Below are 17408 nucleotides of genomic sequence, written 5' to 3'. Positions count from 1 at the left end.
CCCAAAATCTTCACATGCAGGGTTACTGGATAAAATAGGGTTATTTGATACAAATAATTTTTCTGAGTATAAATATGTCCAAATATTGCATGGGGCATACCCTGCTAAAAAAATATTTTTTGGGGGGGTGGTGGTGCCTGGGGAGCTCAGTTGGTTAAGCATCTGCCTTTGACTTGGATCATGATCTCAGGTTCCTGGGATTAAACCCCATGTCGGGCTTCCTGCTTAGCGGGGACCCTGCTTCTCCTTCTCCCTCTGTCTCTGCCCCCCACTCACACTATTTCTCTCTCTCAAATAAACAAACAAATAAATAAATAATGTTAAAAAAATATTTGTTGGGGCATCTGGATTGCTCAGTCGGTTAAGTGTTTGCTTTCAGGTCAAGTCATAATCTCAGGGTTCTGGGATTGAGCCCCATGTCGGGCTCCTTGCTCGTAATGAGTCTGCTTCTCCTTCTTCCTCTGCTTCTTCCCTACTTACGCTCTCTCCCGCACACTCTATTTCAAATAAAGAAGTAAAAATCTTAAAATATGTATTTGTTGTTTATCTACAGGTCAAATTTACATGGGCATCCTATGTTTTTATAGCTAGAGCTGACAGCCTGATTTACATGGCTTTCAAAATTGTGACCTTACAGACAGCCAGGGACAAAACCATGAGTCAGTAGAGAGAGACTAATTGGGAGATGGATCATTGAAAATGGTTTTGTGACCATGAAAGTAAACCAAGAAGCTGCTCAGAAGGCGTGGCCATGGCCCTTCTCAGGCCCTTCCGAAAACAAGAGAGCAGCAGAATGAGCTTGTGATTCCTTCTCCAAAGACTGTGCCTCCTCCCCGTTTTAGAGGGACCAGAGTTTGAAGCAGCAGATAAGAAATGGTCACAAGGGGCAAGGAATTAAATGACCATAATTCCAGGATCAGCACTGACTGAATTACTAATAAAAACTAATATTACCATCATGACCTGAAGTAGTTAGCATCTGAGAATTGAAGAATTGGCATCTTGATATTATAGCTACAAAACTAATTGTTAATAACAGCTAATTGTTATTAGGTGTTATAACAACCCCTTTATATTTTTACCCTGCTTTCTTTCTGGCACCTCAAAGTACAGATTTTTATATGCTCCTGTATACACATATGCTGTACTGTATGTTGTTGATGGGTTTCTTATCCTTCTCCCCTGTTCACAGCTGTATTCCCAATGCTTAGAGGATTACATGGAGCTTAGTGGGCACTCAGTAAATACTAGTTGAATGGATGAACCAATCAATAGCTTTCTTTAGCCTAAGACTCTACAGAGGACCTCCAGTTAGTTTGGATGAACCAATCAATAGCTTTCTTTAGCCTAAGACTCTACAGAGGACCTCCAGTTAGTTTGAAAGAGGGTTCTCCCTCTTTCTATGGGAGGCCTGAGAAATTTCTTCTGTTGTGAATTAACTTGGGCGGGTGGGGCCTGAGAGCCGTGGTAAGAGAAGTTTAGACAGCAAGATCCTCATTCCAGCATTCTGTTGGAAGTTAGTGAGTTGTATCAGGCTTCAGGACATCTTGTGGTCTAAAGGATCTCTTGAGGTCTCTCCAGCTTCTTGCTAACTGGTGGTGATGTAGCCAGTCTTCATATTGAATCCACCAGCTGCTTGCTCATTCTTCCAGTTTGATTCATGAAGGGAAAAGGAGATAGATGGGAAGAAGATTTCATTTCCTAGATCTTACCCTATTATTGTCACAACTAAACCCAGTTGTGGGATTTTTTTCTTTCCACACCTTAAAAAAATTTTTTTTAAATCATGCTTGACCTGTATGAAAAATGACTTGAAGATGGGGCACCTCGGTGGCTCAGCGGTTTAGCGCCTGCCTTTGACCCAGGGCCTGATCCTGGAGACCCAGGATCGAGTCCCACGTCAGGCTCCCTGCATGGAGCCTGCTTCTCCCTCTGCCTGTGTCTCTGCATCTCTCTCTGTGTCTTTCATGAATAAATAAATAAAATCTTTTTTAAAAAAGTTGAAGCATATATTTATCATTGAGAAAGATACTGTGAGGTAGTCAGTTACAAAAGTTCTTTGAGGGGCACCTAGGTGACACAGTTAAGCGTCTGCCTTCACCTCAGGTCATGATCTTGGGGTCCTAGGATCCAGCCCCACATTGGGCTCCCTGCTTAGTGGGGAGTCTGCTTCTCCCTTTCCCTCTCCCCTCTCCCTGCTGGTGCTCTCTCCCTCTCTCTCTTCCTCAATAAATAAATAAACTCTTTAAAAAAAAATGTTTTCTCAGGTGCTTCAGTTCACAAGTATACGAAGATGACAAAACAAATCCAGTTTTTTTGGGGGGGAGGAGTTTGTTGTTCTTTGGTAGCAGCATTAAAATTCAGATTAAATCTTTGATTGTTAATGTGTTCTAGAGTCTTGTAAATGGGATTTTTAAAAATCACCTTAGGAAAATCGGTATTTGACTAGTTAAAACAATGTAGAGTTTGAAGTTATCTAGCTGATTTGCACAACTTGTGCCCTCACTGCCAAAATCTTTATAATTCTGGTTGTCAGAAGCCTAGGACTTTGGGGGGTGGGCACGGAGTGGTGAGGGGGTAGGAAGAAGTTTTTGAACTGAAGTTGGGTTGGTCCCTCGAATGAAACACTTGATAGATGGTGTGCTGATAGATTACATTTGGGGACAGCATTTCTTCACAGGAAGCCTGTGTCCTCTCTCTCAGACCCCAGCCTGCCTTATCTTTTTAGCAGCATGATTAGCAGTGGTTGCTGCAATTGCTATGGAAAAATCCACTGGGAGGTTATCATATTTAATGTTTCAGAAAACTTCCTTTTGAAGGCGATAACAGTATTTCTTAATCATTGTGCCGTTGGGCAAGCACAGGTGTGTTGCATACCGTTAAATCACTCTATCCTTAGGACATAATGTTGTTCTTTGAAAGTATTTGGCTCTCCTTCTACCTTTTTCCTCCAACTCCCTCTTTATGCCAAAGAAAGCACATTTCCCAGACTTACTCTCCACACCCAGCAAGGTATTCTTTCAGAAATCCTGAGTGATTTTTTTTTTAACTCATTCTACCCCAGTTGCATCTCCAAGCTCACGATGCATGTTGCTTACTCAGTTTCGGTCTGTGCATATTGACTGCGGATCTCCTGTGTTCCGAGTGTTCTAGCAAATTCCAGAGATAGAAGCTTAGTAACGGAGCACCTTCGCTCAGGGTGTTTATGATCCAAGGGAGGAGGAGCCCTACAGAGTCCATGTTCTTTCCTTCCATTGGAGTTTGCTTTGCACTGAATCCGGGAGAACTATGGTGAAAGAGATAGTAATAAAAAAGGTGGGTTGGAATTGTATTTTGGTCAGTTTTGGTTACGTTCAAGGTATGAGTCTTAAAAGGCAAGTGATGGAAAAGCAGAGGACTTCTTTCCATGAACCAGTTCAAAGACATTTTGTAATGCCAGCTACTTTGTCATTGTAACCGTGACATGAACCCAAATCTTTGGTTGGCTTTCTGAACCTGCTACACTTTCAGCCCCAGCCTTTTTTTTTTTTTTTTAACTTTCCGGGTAAACTCTATGCTTCAGCTAAATTCTTCTACTTCTTACCTCCTGCCACACTGTGCAATAGAGGACCTGCCTCAGTATTTGGCTAGCCCCAGGCAATGAGTAGGTATTGAAGGATGAATGGATGAATATGAATGTATGTATTTCCTCTGCCCTGCTGTTTTTTAACATCATTTTGCATTTTATGCGAAGAGTATTGCAATTCCAAATTCCCTACAGAGAAGGACTCTGATTGGTGTGACCTAAGTCAGGTGTGTCTCTCCTTTGTCTAGATAGCTGTGTCCAGGAAAGCAGGCCACATGACCAGCTGCTCGCTCAGCAGGGATTCTAAGCACATTCCCTGGGAAGGGTGTCATGAGTATGACTTTCCACACCTCTGAATAGCTTAAGGGGCAGAGTTCATTGAAAGATTGTAGAGGATCAAGTATGTGGAAGGGGCAGGAGGGAATGTGGAGTTTGCTGATTTTTCTTCTTTGCCCTTGAAGGTGGACAGAAGTCAAAGGAGTGGCGTAGAACTGGAAAGAGTTACAAACGAATACAAAGGAAGTGGTATTTTCAAGGGAAAGCCAGGCTTTCATCAGGGCAAGTAGAAGGAGGAGGAGGAAGTGTTTGAAAAAAGATTAAAGATAAGGAGAAAGAGTTTTTTCATGACAGAGCATAATTCATTTTGTTTTATGCTTTAATTATAGGTATTGACATAATTTTTCTCCTGATCTCATTGTGATACATAGGGCACTTACTGAATATGCAAGACTGAGTCTAATGTGTAATATTACTTTTATTTTAAACAATGCATTCCAATTCTAAACAGTAATACTACAAATTTGAGGAAAGAGACCTACTTGGAGGTTAGGATTTGTGAATAATTGTTGAGTGACTCAGTGAAAAGTGAGTGAATGAATGAATGAAGTAGCAGAAACCAGCCAAGGGTGAGAAGTAGGTGTATTTGGGAAATTATCAGCTTTATATAATTTACTCTCATGGGAAATATTTGCTATTCTCCATTAGTTTGCTGCCAGCACTTGTTTTCAAAATTAACCCAGAATAGTTGTCCCAAGTTAGATACAATTGCAAAAGCTCTTTAGGTTAATAAACTATTGCTTATTTTAGGAGAACTATTGATTAGACAGACCTAATAATAAGAAGAAATTTTTCCCCTTTTAAGTGTCTTGTGATGTGCCCTTGCTGTCAAGACCTGTAGAACATTTGACTAGAAATCCAAAGGAAGCTTCTTGTCCTTGTTTTTCTTTCTGAGTAAAAAGCAGAAGGTAAATATCACGGTCAAATGAAAAAGTAAATTGGATTTTAAATTTTTATGTGTGTTTCCCCGGCTTAAGGGGCTGAGACTTCATTCAGCTGCACGGTTATAATTGACAGGCCCCCCTAAAATGTGATGTAGCCACTTGAGGGTTGACTCTTTTAATGTAGTTATTAGGTGAATGCTTTTACATTGTTGGATGTTGGACTTTGTTGTAGAACAGCTGTTGTTTATAACATTTTGTGTGTGTAAATGCATACATGTTTATTTATAATTTAAATCATTATTGCTTCCTTTGGTCCCAAAGCATCCTAGAGTACTTATTCACTTAGAGGCAATAATATTATGGTTAGCAATCTCCATTTTACTTAGTGGAGGGTTCAAAACTAGGTAATATAAAATGAATTTCTGGCTAGTAAATCTTGTTTTCCAATTGATTTTAACTTTTAATGGGATATGCACCCAGAAAAAAAAAATCTTCTGTAAACTCTATAAATGTCTGGGGGAAAACTTCAAGGATTTGGTCATCTCTTAGTGTTATGGGTTAAATTATGTCGCCTCCCCCACCAATTAATGTTGAAGTCCTAACCTTCCCTGCTCCCCATACCTCAAAAGGCAACCTTATTTGGAAACTGAAATGTTGGAGATGTAATTAGTTAGGAGAGGCCATACTGGAGTAAGGTGAGCCCATAATCCAGTATCACTTAATAAAATTCTTGTAAGAAGGGAAATATGGACAGGCAGCCATTCATAGAAAGGAAACCATATGAAGGGATGTAGGGAGAAGTTGGTTATCTCATAGCCATTGAGAAAGTCCCAGAACACAGTCCCCAAAGGAAACCAACCCTTCTGGCACCTTGATTTTGGACTTCTGGTCTCCAGAATTGGGAGACCATAAATTTCTGTTGCTTAAGCCACCCAGTTTGTGATATTTTGTTAGAGCAGCAGCAGCTGATTGATATACTTGGCCACTTAGAGGTGGTCATATGGGGGTGTCACTGTACCTCCTTCCGTGACTTTTAGGAAACCAATTCGATATCCTAGCCAATGGTACTTTCCTTCTTCTCCGTAGCATTTATTTATTTATTTATGAAAGATTTTATTTATTTATTTGAGAGCAATAACTAGAGAGAGCATGAGTGAGGGGGTGGGGAGGGGGGAGCAGCAAAGAGAGAAGGAGAAGCAGACTCCCTGCTCAGATAGAGCCCAGGGGCTCTATTTCAGGACCCTTGGATCATGACCTGAGCCGAAGGCAGATGCTTAACCAACTGAACCACCCAGGTGCTCATTCTCTGTAACATATGTGATGTCAAATAAGGCTGAGATGTGATAGAATAATTGTCCAGGAAGGCCTATAGTATAGTCTGAAACTTCCTGAATAAGAATAAATCCACTTCTTGTTTTGTGAGATTCATTAAAAAAAAAAAAAAAAAAGGCAGTTGGATAACCCGTGAATAAAATACAGACCTAGTAGAGTGGCTTCTTACTTTGGCTATACATTTTGTGGCCTTAGGCCTTAACTTATATATCTGGTTTCTCAGTCTTTTTCTTTGTAAAAATAATCTCTTTCTGCTTTGTGGGTATATATCCAAAAATGTATATTACACAAGATGAAGTAAGTATACATGCAATAGTGATATTTAATTGCTTTTTCTCACTTTCATATTATTCAAATACAAATGCCACTGGTTAAAAAAAAATTGCAAAGTACAGAATGTCTTAGAATGAAAAGCACAGTCTCTTGCCCCATCCATCCCCACCCTCCCCCCGCCCCTAGCTCCCAGCCCACTTCCTAGAGGAAACCACTTGTAACAGTTTCCATATTTAGTTCTTTCAGTGGTTACCACCCTAACTTTAATAATATGCTTATGCTACATTTCCTTGACATCAACTCTAGATATTATCTTTTCACTCCCTACCACTTACTTGTTTTAAAGTGAAGAATCACTGATTCAGCAGACATTCCTGATAGCCTGTAGGTCAACAGGCCTCTTTAGGGCTCTCACTCTCTAGGGACCTAATTTGAGAAAAAAGGCTTCAGCTTCACTCAAAGGGAAACCCGGGATGAGATGATCTCCACGGGGCACAACACAAGACGACAAGAGCTTGGTTTAATTACTCGAGCTCAAATTGGGCCCGAGTTATTATGTTTTTGCTCTTTTATATTTTTCTGTCTGCATTTGTTTATTTTAAATGAGATAAAATAAAACACAAACTGAACTCAGAATATCCTGTGTTACATTTATGAAAGGAAAAATGTCTATACTAATAGCTTGAAAAAATTAAGAGATATCTCACAGATAAAATGCTTTCTCTTCAGTCTTAAGTACTAACCAAACTGCTGTTATCAGTTGATGTTCATTGGTGGCACCAGCTTGTTTTGGTTTTGTAGCTAACCCCTTCCAGAAAATTGCAGTTGACTATCCAAAGAATAAGACAGGGAGCTGAAGAAACCATTCCTGTTTCTTGGAAACACAGCATTGCTATAACTCAGGGTTTTTTTTGGAAATTCTGTTAAGCCAATGACTGATTCACAATTTACAAAAACTTTTTGTCATCCATAAGGACAAGGATTTTCATGTTTACTGCTTAGGGTTCCTTTGAGCCCAATCAGATTTCTAGCCCTTGATCATATTGGATAGTCTCACCAGCACTGGTGTTAATGGGGTCTTGGACTTAACTATTTACCACAGCCACAGATCAGTATTCAGGCATAGCTGGAAAAGATGTTAAAGGATGTGTCTGCAAATGGGACACACAAATTTGGTGTGGTAGTGGTGGGGAGTGGTGGTGAAAGGAATGTAGAAGGGGTTGTGTTTCAGTGCTTTTTTTGCTACTTATTAGCTCTCTTCCTGGAAACTCTCTCTTGCCTGTTGACTTCACAAGAGCAGCTTTTCCTAGTTCTGTTTTGCCACTTGCCTTTTTTCACTAAATCGTCATCCCCCATCTGCCTCTAATAGACTTTGGTAAGGTTCTGTCTGTATCTGCTGCTTGTCTACTTCTGTGGTCTCACCTGTCACTTAGCTGCACACAACTCTCAAATCCCTTTCTCTAGCTGCTACCTCTATTCTGAACTCCACAAAGGCTCACTGGACATTCTTGCATGAATGACCCAGACATTTCTCAAAAGTGGCATGCCCCCAGCCACGTTTCACTCCCCTGCTCAAATGTACCTCCTCCAGTGCCTTTCAGCTGGGGAATAAACTCAAACTTCTCCTATTGATCCAAATCAGGAAACTGAGGCTCGGATGCTCTGTATCTGCCCATCTCTTAGAGCTCTGTTCATTGTCCCCTGACAGCTTGCACATCCTTACACTTCTCTCTGTGCCCACTCCCCTTGTCCTAGTTGGGTCTTAACCATCCTGTTTCTCCACTGTAGCAATGTCTTCATGGTTGTGCTATCACTCATCAGCCTCTCTGATCTTCTGTTTTCAATTTTTTTAGGCCAAAATGATTTTACTTGATAGAAGTTGTGATCATGTCATTTGCCAGCTCAGGAATCCTTACCTGGATCCCTAGTGACATCAGGGTGTAAGTGAAACTTCATAGCCTAACATCCACCACTGTTTCATCTGTCCCCACTGGGGTTCATTCAAAATAACATGTTCAGGGCCCCATGTGGAGCCTGGCGCACAGGGGAGGCCTGATGAACACATGAAAAAGGAATGATTGGATGGATGCATGAATCAGTGACTCAACAGGTATTGACCTAGCAAACATGTGTCGCATGTTGCCAAGAAATGTACTTTCCTCCTTCTAAATGAGTGAAATTCGGCAGCCCCGGTGGCACAGTGGCTTAGTGCTGCCTGCAGCCCGGGGTGTGATCCTGGGGACCTAGGATCGAGTCCCACATCGGGCTCCCTGCATGGAGCCTGCTTCTCCCTCTGCCTGTGACTCTGCCTCTCTCTCTCTCTCTCTGTGTGTGTGTGTTTCTCATGAATAAATAAATAAAATCTTTAAAAAAATGAGTGAAATTCTTTTCAGTATGTCATTTTGTGAAGTTTGTCATTACTATCTAGTCTCCGCGTCCTCCCAATTTGTGATTTGGGGGCATTTTATTTATGCCCCAGTAATAGCAGTTAAGAGATATCATGGTGATTTAAAAAAAAATTATTCTTGAAAGACAGACATGGTAGGGAGAGAGAGAGGCAGAGAGAGAGAATCCTCAAGCAGGCTCCCCATGGAGCATAGAGCCTCATATGGGGCTCATTCCCAGAACCCTGAGATTGTGATCTGAGCTAAAACCAAGGGTTGGACACCTAACCGACTGAGCCACCCAGGGGCCCCTCATGGTGATTTATGTGTGTGCTGGGTGCTCACAGAGACTGAGACCCCCCTTGTGGCAATGGAAGCTCAACCCCTAACACAAAGCCTGACACACATAGGTAATCAGTCAGTCCACATTTGAATTACCACTGCCACTAATTTCTTTCAGGGTCTCATTATATTTCTCCCGATGTCCTGTAATAGCTTCCTGAGTGTTTGCCCCGCCTCTGTGCTCTCCTCCTGAAATCGACTCTTCACAGCCCTGCTAAGATGAATTCTTTTGTCCTGGAAATGGAAACGTGTGCAGAAGTGCTAGAACCCTGGTGAAATGAAGGGTTGGGACTCCCTAATTTGGAGGTTGTTGCCTTCCTAAAAGCAACTGGCATTTTTCCCTTTTTGGGTGACTGATCATTCTAGAGCTTTTAAGCATGCCACATTGCAAGATAAATAGAATATCATTTTGCAGGGTACAGAAGATCCTTCAATAAATTTTAGCTGCTTAGCCATTTCACAGGATTTGTGCTTTGAGAGTAAATAGAGTTACTTAGGAGGCTATGTTCCAGGAAGGAGACATATTTAAGCCTAAAATGAACTTAATAACTCTGTATTTTCCCTGCTAACAGGAATCTTGGAAACCACCTGAGTTGTATCAAATAAATACAGTGATTGCAGTTTGACTAGATTATGTCCATGTGCACATAAAGTCTGGATGTGGCCGAAGCAAATGGCCATGCATTGTTAACAGAGCTGTAGTTTGCAAAACAGCTAAATAAGTTTCAGACTTGAGAAAGGACAGAGTTCAGGGAAACATCAGCCTCACCAAAGTGTTTCTGCTGCTGCTGCAAATGCCACCGTTAATTGGAATTGCTTATTACTTCGGTTACTTTCAATAGTGCTTTGGGGGATACTGTTGCCTTCATATTGTGTAAATCTGTCCCTGCCACTAGTGACTGGACAACCTAGGGCATTTTTATGGGCAGCCTATTACCTGAGACTGGGCATCTAGTTTCCTGTATCACAAGGGGACATTTCTCCTGGGATTCTACCATCTGTTCAAAACCTTAACCATTTTGGTAGGAAAAATGTGGTCCTAATAATGTTTGCCAGTCACCTGTGGCTTGCAAAATGCTTAATGCTTATTAACTCATTAATCCTCTCCATGAACTCTGTGAGGAAGGTACATGTCAAGTCGTGTTTTCTTCCTTCCAAGGGCTATGGATTTGAAGCACAGATTTGCATAGGCGGTTTAGGCACATTTATGGGAAATCTTGAGAACTGACCCTACCATTTTGAGGTATTGGAAACCAACCAATACCTTTGGCAGCTGATTCTCTCTCTTTTTTTTTTTTGTTCCTCCCCTGTATCTCCAAGATGATTCTCCACTTTCTAGCCACCAATGAGAAATCCTCATTGGGAAAATCTAGCAGGAGACACTGGCTGAAAAATAAAACTTTGAGAGCAATAGCTATTGTTTGGGTGGGGAATACATACCTGTAACATCAAGACCATGCTGCGTGATCTTGGGGTTTTTCCAAATCCAGCATTTTGGTTGGTCTTTGAGTGTCTTGTTTACCCGTGAGTAAGGGTTTACTTAAACATCTGTTTTCTCCTAATCCCCTCAAAAACATTTATGAATAAAACCATGGCAGGTGCTCTTTCAGGGGACCTAGTCTTTGGCTTCTGGAGAATTCTGTCCTTTCTCATTGTAAATCGAAATGATCAAAATGTATCCCAGTCGAAGATTGGTATTGGAGGCTTACAGCTAAAACTGGGGTATTATTTCTAATTAGTAGGTAAGAGTCTTATTTCTGTCCCTTAGATCTGTAGATTAAAGGTGATTTCTGAGCATCTACCCAGTCATGGGGGCTGACTATAATCAACATGCTTCTCAGATAACCATATTGTCATCTGATTATTTTCCTAATGAAGTATGCAGAGCCCAAGGACATGCAGACTGTTTATTCATCCATGTGTGCATTTTTCATTTAGCAAGTACTTCTTTATTATCCGCCACGTGACAGCGACGTGCTAAGCTCCTGGTGGTACTGAAATGACCAGATTTATGAGAGAGGAGCAGGTGGGACATTTCACCGTAGGCCTCCCGATTCGTAAAAGGTCTCAAATGGAGACTTTTGACATTGTTCCCAAACGAAGTTTTATTGTGGTTGTAAATAAGAGTCATTTGCAAAATATAAGCATGCGAGAATATACGTCTCTTAATTCCATGGCATATTGGGAATTTCAGAAGTGGAAGTGACCTGGGTCTCTTATCACCCTTGAGAGCTTTTAGAAATAGCTCAGACACCCTTCCTGCATCTTTAGGAGAGATCAGGGATCCTTCCTCACCAGAGAGGAAGGGAGGTAGTTATGCCAGGATAAAAGAGCATCTCCTGGGAGCAGCCATGAAATATAAATGTAGGACGGCTGGAGGCCCAGAGACAGCCTCTGGTTAATAGCCTGAAGAGATGCAGGGTGTCCTAACGTCCTACTGGCAGTTTATGGCAAAATGAGTCTAGAATGAAGGTTTCCTGATCCAAGATGCTCTGCTCATTCCTCCATAGAAGGGGATGTCAACAGATACCGTGCCTCACCTTGCTGTGCAGGCGTCTTCATCACTCCCTGGGATGTAGGCAGACTTTAGTTTCTTAATTTCTTCTCTTTCTTTCCTGCCTTCCATCCTTCCTTCTCCCTCTTATTCTCTCTGTCTCTGTCTCTTTTAATGGAGTCCATTCTGGTTTCCACTCACAGCTGGGGTCACCTTGCTGCACTACTCCATTGTTTCCCCGCCAACAATTTTGGTTTTAGCCAACACCAAAAGCAGAAAGTTTGGTTTCAACCAAAATGAGATTTATGTTGCATGCTGTGATCTCTACTCTCCTGCCCAAGGCCAGAGCTGGACTTCACTGCAACAGGGAACTGGAGGCCGGTCTGTTCTCTCCGGAGCTGGGGTCACCAGGATGCGGTTAGCCTGTCGCCAAATGAATATCGCTTGCACCAAAACCTGACACTGTTTTTTGCTCAGTGAATCCAACTACGTGAGAAGGAGTGGGAAGAAGGAACCCCACACAAACAAGCAACCCCATCCCTATCCTGGGCAAAATACACAGGAGACAAAGTAGGCCTCAGTGACTATTAACCTGCCTTGTCCTTTTCTCATTAACTCTTTTTCTCACTAACTCCTTTTCTTTGGGTTTTAGACACATACAATATGACAAAAGTTTAGCTTTATGAGTCTTATCAAGTCTTCCCTGGAGTTTGGTAATTATCTTTGCGCTGCCTCATGGGTAGCACCATTTGATGTGCCAATGGCTTTTCAAGCTCAACATGCCGAGATGGAAAGCACCACTTTCCTCCAGAAAACTGCTCTTCCTCCTGAGTTTCTGTAATCTGCCACCGGGTTCCCAAGCTGGAAACTTTGGATTCATCCTACGCTCCTTTCTCTCACCGTGTTCTGTCAACGTAAACCACCTAAATGTCTGCAAATCCAATTACTGCCTCGTATCCACTCCCTACGCCACACAGCTGCCAGGGAGATCTGTCTAAAATGCAAATCTGGGGGTGCCTAGGTGACTCAGTGGGTGAGTGTCTGCCTTTGGCTCAGGTCATGACCCTGGGGTCCTGGGATCGAGCCCCACATTGGACTCCTTGTCAGTGGGGACCCTTCTCCCTTTCTCCACCTCCCCCTGCTTGTGCTTGCTCTCTCCTTCTCTCTCTTGCTTTCTGTGTCAAATCAATAAATAAAATATTTCATAAAATGGGATCCCTGGGTGGCTCAGCGGTTTAGCGCCTGCTTTCAGCCCAGGGTGCGATTCTGGAGTCCCGGGATCGAGTCCCACGTTGGGCTCCTGGTATGGAGCCTGCTTCTCCCTCTGCCTGTGTCTCTGCCTCTCTCTCTCTCTATGTCTATCATGAATAAATAAAATCTTTTTAAAAATATTTCATAAAATAAAATACAAATCTGATTGTGCCTTTCTCCTTCTTAAAAAGTTCTGAGGATTCCTCAAATGCTGAGAATCACATCCATACCCATAAGCCTGGGATAGCCAAATGGTCCTGCACACCCAGACTCAGCTTACCAAGGTGCCATGTTATAATGCTCCCCCACCCCCACCCCTCTGTAGCCACACTGAATGTCTGCCCAGGCTTTCGTAGGGCATGCTTGTAAATGCCTCTGTGTCTTTGCCACTATCAGTCATGCCACCTGGAATATTCTTATAGAACCGGTCACATCCTGCTCTTCCAGTTTCAACTCAACTCTCTTTGCTTTTATCAAGTCTTCCAAGACCTCCTAGCCAGTTGGTGGCCTTATCTTTTTATCCAGACTGTGGTTTACTAGAAAGAATATGGACTTTGGGCAGCCCTGGTGGCTCAGTGGTTTAGTGCTGCCTTCAGCCTGGGGCATGATCCTGGAGACCCGGGATTGAGTCCCACGTCCTGGAGCCTGCTTCTCCCTCTGCCTGTGTCTCTGCCTCTGTGTGTGTGTGTGTGTGTGTGTCTCATGAATAAATAAATAAAATTAAAAAAAAAAGAAGAATATGAGCTTTGGAGTTAGACCAAACCGATCTTGAGAACCTGCACCACCCTGAAGCTCAGTTGTCTCCTCCATAACATAGACACTGTGCCAGTGTCATAGAGCCATTGATAGGAGTAAACAAAATAGCACTGTGTCCAATTATTGTTTCCTTCCCGCAGCAAACTGTACAGAGATATAGCATAGTAGTTAAAAGAATATGGTTTCAAATCCAGAACATGTTTTAAAGCCCAGCCACCACTCCCCTCCCCCCTTACTAATGTCAGTGACCTTGAACGATTACATTAGCTTGAGCAAATGACTCATTTCTATGTCTTCATCTGGATGGTCATGGTCCCTACTTTGTAGGGTGTTTGGGACTATTAAATGGGGTCACTGGAAAGTTACCATGTTCGGCAGGCAGTAATCCCATAGTGGATGTTGGATGTAATCATTTGTTCTGCACTTGCCATACTGGTTATGATGATTTCTTTGTGTGGTTCTTTCCCTATTAACTTGAGGATTCCTGAGGGGCCAGACCATGTCTGTCTTATCCTTGTATCCTCAACTACTACCAAGAGACATGGAATAAGCATTCGGAAGTTGTTTCTTCAAATGGATAAAGCCAGAGCATTTCATCTGAAGTTTTGGTTCTGTCCTGTGGTGAACAATGCAGTCTGGGCTTCTTGTAGACCACAGGTGCATTCTCATATCCCCGCTAAACACCCTCTAAGACTCATTCAACATAGGCTCCTCTAAGAAGCTTTCCTCTGCATTACCCCAGGTCCATTCAGATCTCTCTTTAGATCGCAGTCCTTTTGCTTTGTTAGTTTTTAGAGAAAGCATTATTTTGCAAGTGTCTTCTCTAGGATTATGGATTCATAAGTGGTGAGGACTGCCTTCTTCCTTGGGCTATGAGTGATGTAGTACCACCAACTGTGGCACACTTGTGGGTGCTTTAAATGAAAGGTGTTATTTGTCAGGCTGCCTCTGTGACAGCATCTTTTTTCCCATCCCCTTCTTTTCTTCTCTTCCCATTCCCTCCAGGGACCCCTCCAGCCTTGAATGAATGTCATTTGCTGCAGTAAACTAGAGAACTTCTGTTCCAGCTCTGGACCCCAGAGTCCATCAATTTAAGGCCTGTTTTCTCCTCTGTCCTGTATGTGGCAGGTACACACAAATTTGGGCGTTCCCCACCCTTCTCATTTCAGTTTAGTTGATGCCAATGGTATGGGATACAGGGAAATATTTATCTGCCTCCTTAGTTATAATATATATATATATATATTTTTTTTAAGTGTGTCCCTAACCTCATACCTGAGGCAGTCTAGAGTGTTCTTAACAGGACAAATATAGGACAGAGATAAAACACGTATTGTAACATTGTGACCCAATAGAATTCTGAGAGTGGCATATTTTGGAAGATCTCTGGTGGTAGGGCAAAATTCTGTTATAAAGATACTTAGAGAACTTGATTAAAGCTCTATGTTTGGGGTTAAATTTCAAAGAAAAGAGGGCATGGTTTTATTTTGTTCTAAGCATGCTTTTCCATTGCTTTCAAGTCAGACCCTTGAGCTGAAAATGAGTCTTGACTGGGGAGAAGGCAGAAACCAATAAAAGTCTTCTCCAGTCCAAACCAACTGACTGCTAGAAAAAAAAAGTAAACATTTACATAATCTAAATTATATTCACTTCTTAGCAAAGAAATGTAAGTACTTGTGATTTAATGGAATAAAAATTATTTATATATTTTCCCCTAAGTCCTTTTCTTTATACTCGTATGGACACAAATTTTTCAGGTGCTTTTTCCTGAAGAACAATTGTTTCTCTACTCTTCAGATGGCAGAAATAATAGAGACTAAAAGAGGACACCACCCAGGGTTTCCATAAATTTAAGTTCCATAAATTCTGATCTTCTTTTATCTTACTCTCTGGATTCTGAGTTTCTAATTTTTGACTGGGTCTCTGGACCTTTCTCGTTTCCCAAAACCTTGTTCACCTCCCTCTGGGACAGAGCAATTTCCTTTCCTGGGGATGTGGGGCTGCTTGGCTCCCTTCTCTCCCAGCCACAAATTCAGTGTTACCGTTAATGTCAGATCCCCCCCAGAATCACTTCTCTCAGCTTTCCATTGAGTGAGCAGTCTAGAGATAGAGCATCTACCGTGACTCTTCCCTCTAGAATTCCAAGACCACAACTCCTCTAATCATTGGCTGTCTTTCCCATTCCCAAGCCATATTAAAACACGGGTAAAGATTAGTACCGGAAATACACTGCTTAAGACAATAAGCCTGGTCCACTTAGACTAAATGATTCCATAGTTAAGAGTGTGTATTTTAAGAGGTACATCTTGCACACAAGATTTATATGCTTCTGTTTCACATTGAAGGCTAAATTGTTTTAAGATCTAGTGCTTTTCAGTAAGCACTTGAAATCAGGCCAAGAATGCCCAGTTCTTAGGCACAGCTCATATCATGAAGGCAGAGATGGATGTAGGGAATGAGGTAAGGAAAGTTAAGGGAAAGACCACTTTTGGCAAAACGAATGGTGCTTGTTTTTCTTGTTTCTTTGTGTCAGTCCCTCCATGAGGATCAGTATTTGCTGAGAAGAAAAGCCACCTGGCCTTGTGGGGTGAACGGGAGAGAGCATCCCAAGAGTGATTATTGTAGAGTTAAGCGTTGACATAGTTAAAGACTGGGAGGAAGAAAGGATTGCATGTCAGGATAGAAAAGACACCTAGGGTACATAGACATGCTTCCCACAAAATGCAGTGGCTGATCATCACCAACTGCTCCCTGATTAGCAAGAACAAGCACTTTCAGGAAAGAGAGAGAGAGCACTGGGCTAGGGGTGCCTGCCTGTCTGTGTTCTAGGTCCTGCCCAACAGCAGATTTGCTATGTGAGTTTGGGTAAATCCCAAAATAATAATAACCTCACATATTAGGACTATAATGAGCATTCTGGTGGGCGTTTTTTGTGTGCTGGTTATTTGTTGTTGTACAACAAACCGTCCAGAGCTGCCTCGCAGGTAGACGGACTCCTTACATGGCTGCTGGGATCCCCCAGAGTGGGCGTTCCAAGAGGTGGGAGCTGCCAGTCTCTTAGGTCTGGACCCAGAAACTGGTACATTGTGTCATTTCATGCTGCGAGCTGCCATGCGTCCATAGCTCCCAGCTCCAGGGTACCAGCATGTGGCCAAGGGGCTAGTGATTGGTGCTGTTCCACTCACACTGGACCAGCCCGAGAACTGCATATCCCACAGGAAGGAGACTGTAGTGCAAACATGTGGAGGTGAGGTGGGTAGCCTCAGTCCCAGGATAGCTGTGGCTGGCTTTGCTGCTGTTCTGTGGAGAGTTGCACACACAGAAACAACTGCTTTTCTTTCCAGCACAGCACTTAGATCATCAAAATGATTGTCTGGCTCTTGGGAAGATCAGCAAAGCAATTGAATGTAGTTGCGGTGAAATAATCCAGGCCCCAGAAAGATCCTGCTGCTTGACTGGGCTGTGACCCCCTTCACTCGAGTGATTCCAGCAGGACTCTTGGGAATAGGGATGTAGCATTCCTCCTTTCATCCTTCGGAGTCTTCATTTACAGCCTACCAGTTATGAGACAGGTTCGTGTTGGAAAGTACAGAAAGGTGAATGGCGGTTCCTAGGGTGTTAATAATCTGGCCACTGTGGTCAGGAAACAACAAAGCCTGCTAAAAGCCTAGGGATAGATGAGACTTTTAGGGAGGCATCTTGTAAGGGCTCCATGTGTTTTATCACACCGAAGGCTCAGAAAGACCCTCTGAGGAACTATTATCCTCATTTCACCGAAGCCAAGGCACAGA

The 17408-nt window shown here is 42.5% G+C and overlaps 1 protein-coding gene and 1 long non-coding RNA gene across 3 annotated transcripts in view; one reads left to right on the top strand and one right to left on the bottom strand.

Moving 5' to 3' along the window:
• The window catches only part of SNTB1 (syntrophin beta 1), a 231901-nt gene that overhangs the window by 18020 nt on the left and 196473 nt on the right, over nt 1-17408 (top strand). The gene's annotated exons all lie outside the window — the stretch shown is intronic.
• The window catches only part of LOC140603774 (uncharacterized), an 80510-nt gene that overhangs the window by 4803 nt on the left and 58299 nt on the right, over nt 1-17408 (bottom strand). Inside the window, exon 4 of one of the 2 annotated variants that reach the window (XR_012006757.1) lies at nt 3099-3286. The exons of the other annotated variant lie outside the window; for it this stretch is intronic. This is a non-coding gene — a long non-coding RNA (uncharacterized lncRNA). The remainder of the gene's footprint in view (nt 1-3098; nt 3287-17408) is intronic. 2 annotated transcript variants of the gene reach the window in all.

Source organism: Canis lupus, chromosome 14 (genome assembly GCF_048164855.1).
Source record: "Canis lupus baileyi chromosome 14, mCanLup2.hap1, whole genome shotgun sequence".
Lineage (NCBI taxonomy): Eukaryota > Metazoa > Chordata > Mammalia > Carnivora > Canidae > Canis > Canis lupus.
The sequence above is the reverse complement of the archived record's forward strand: the minus strand, read 5'-3'. Positions and strand labels throughout refer to the sequence as shown.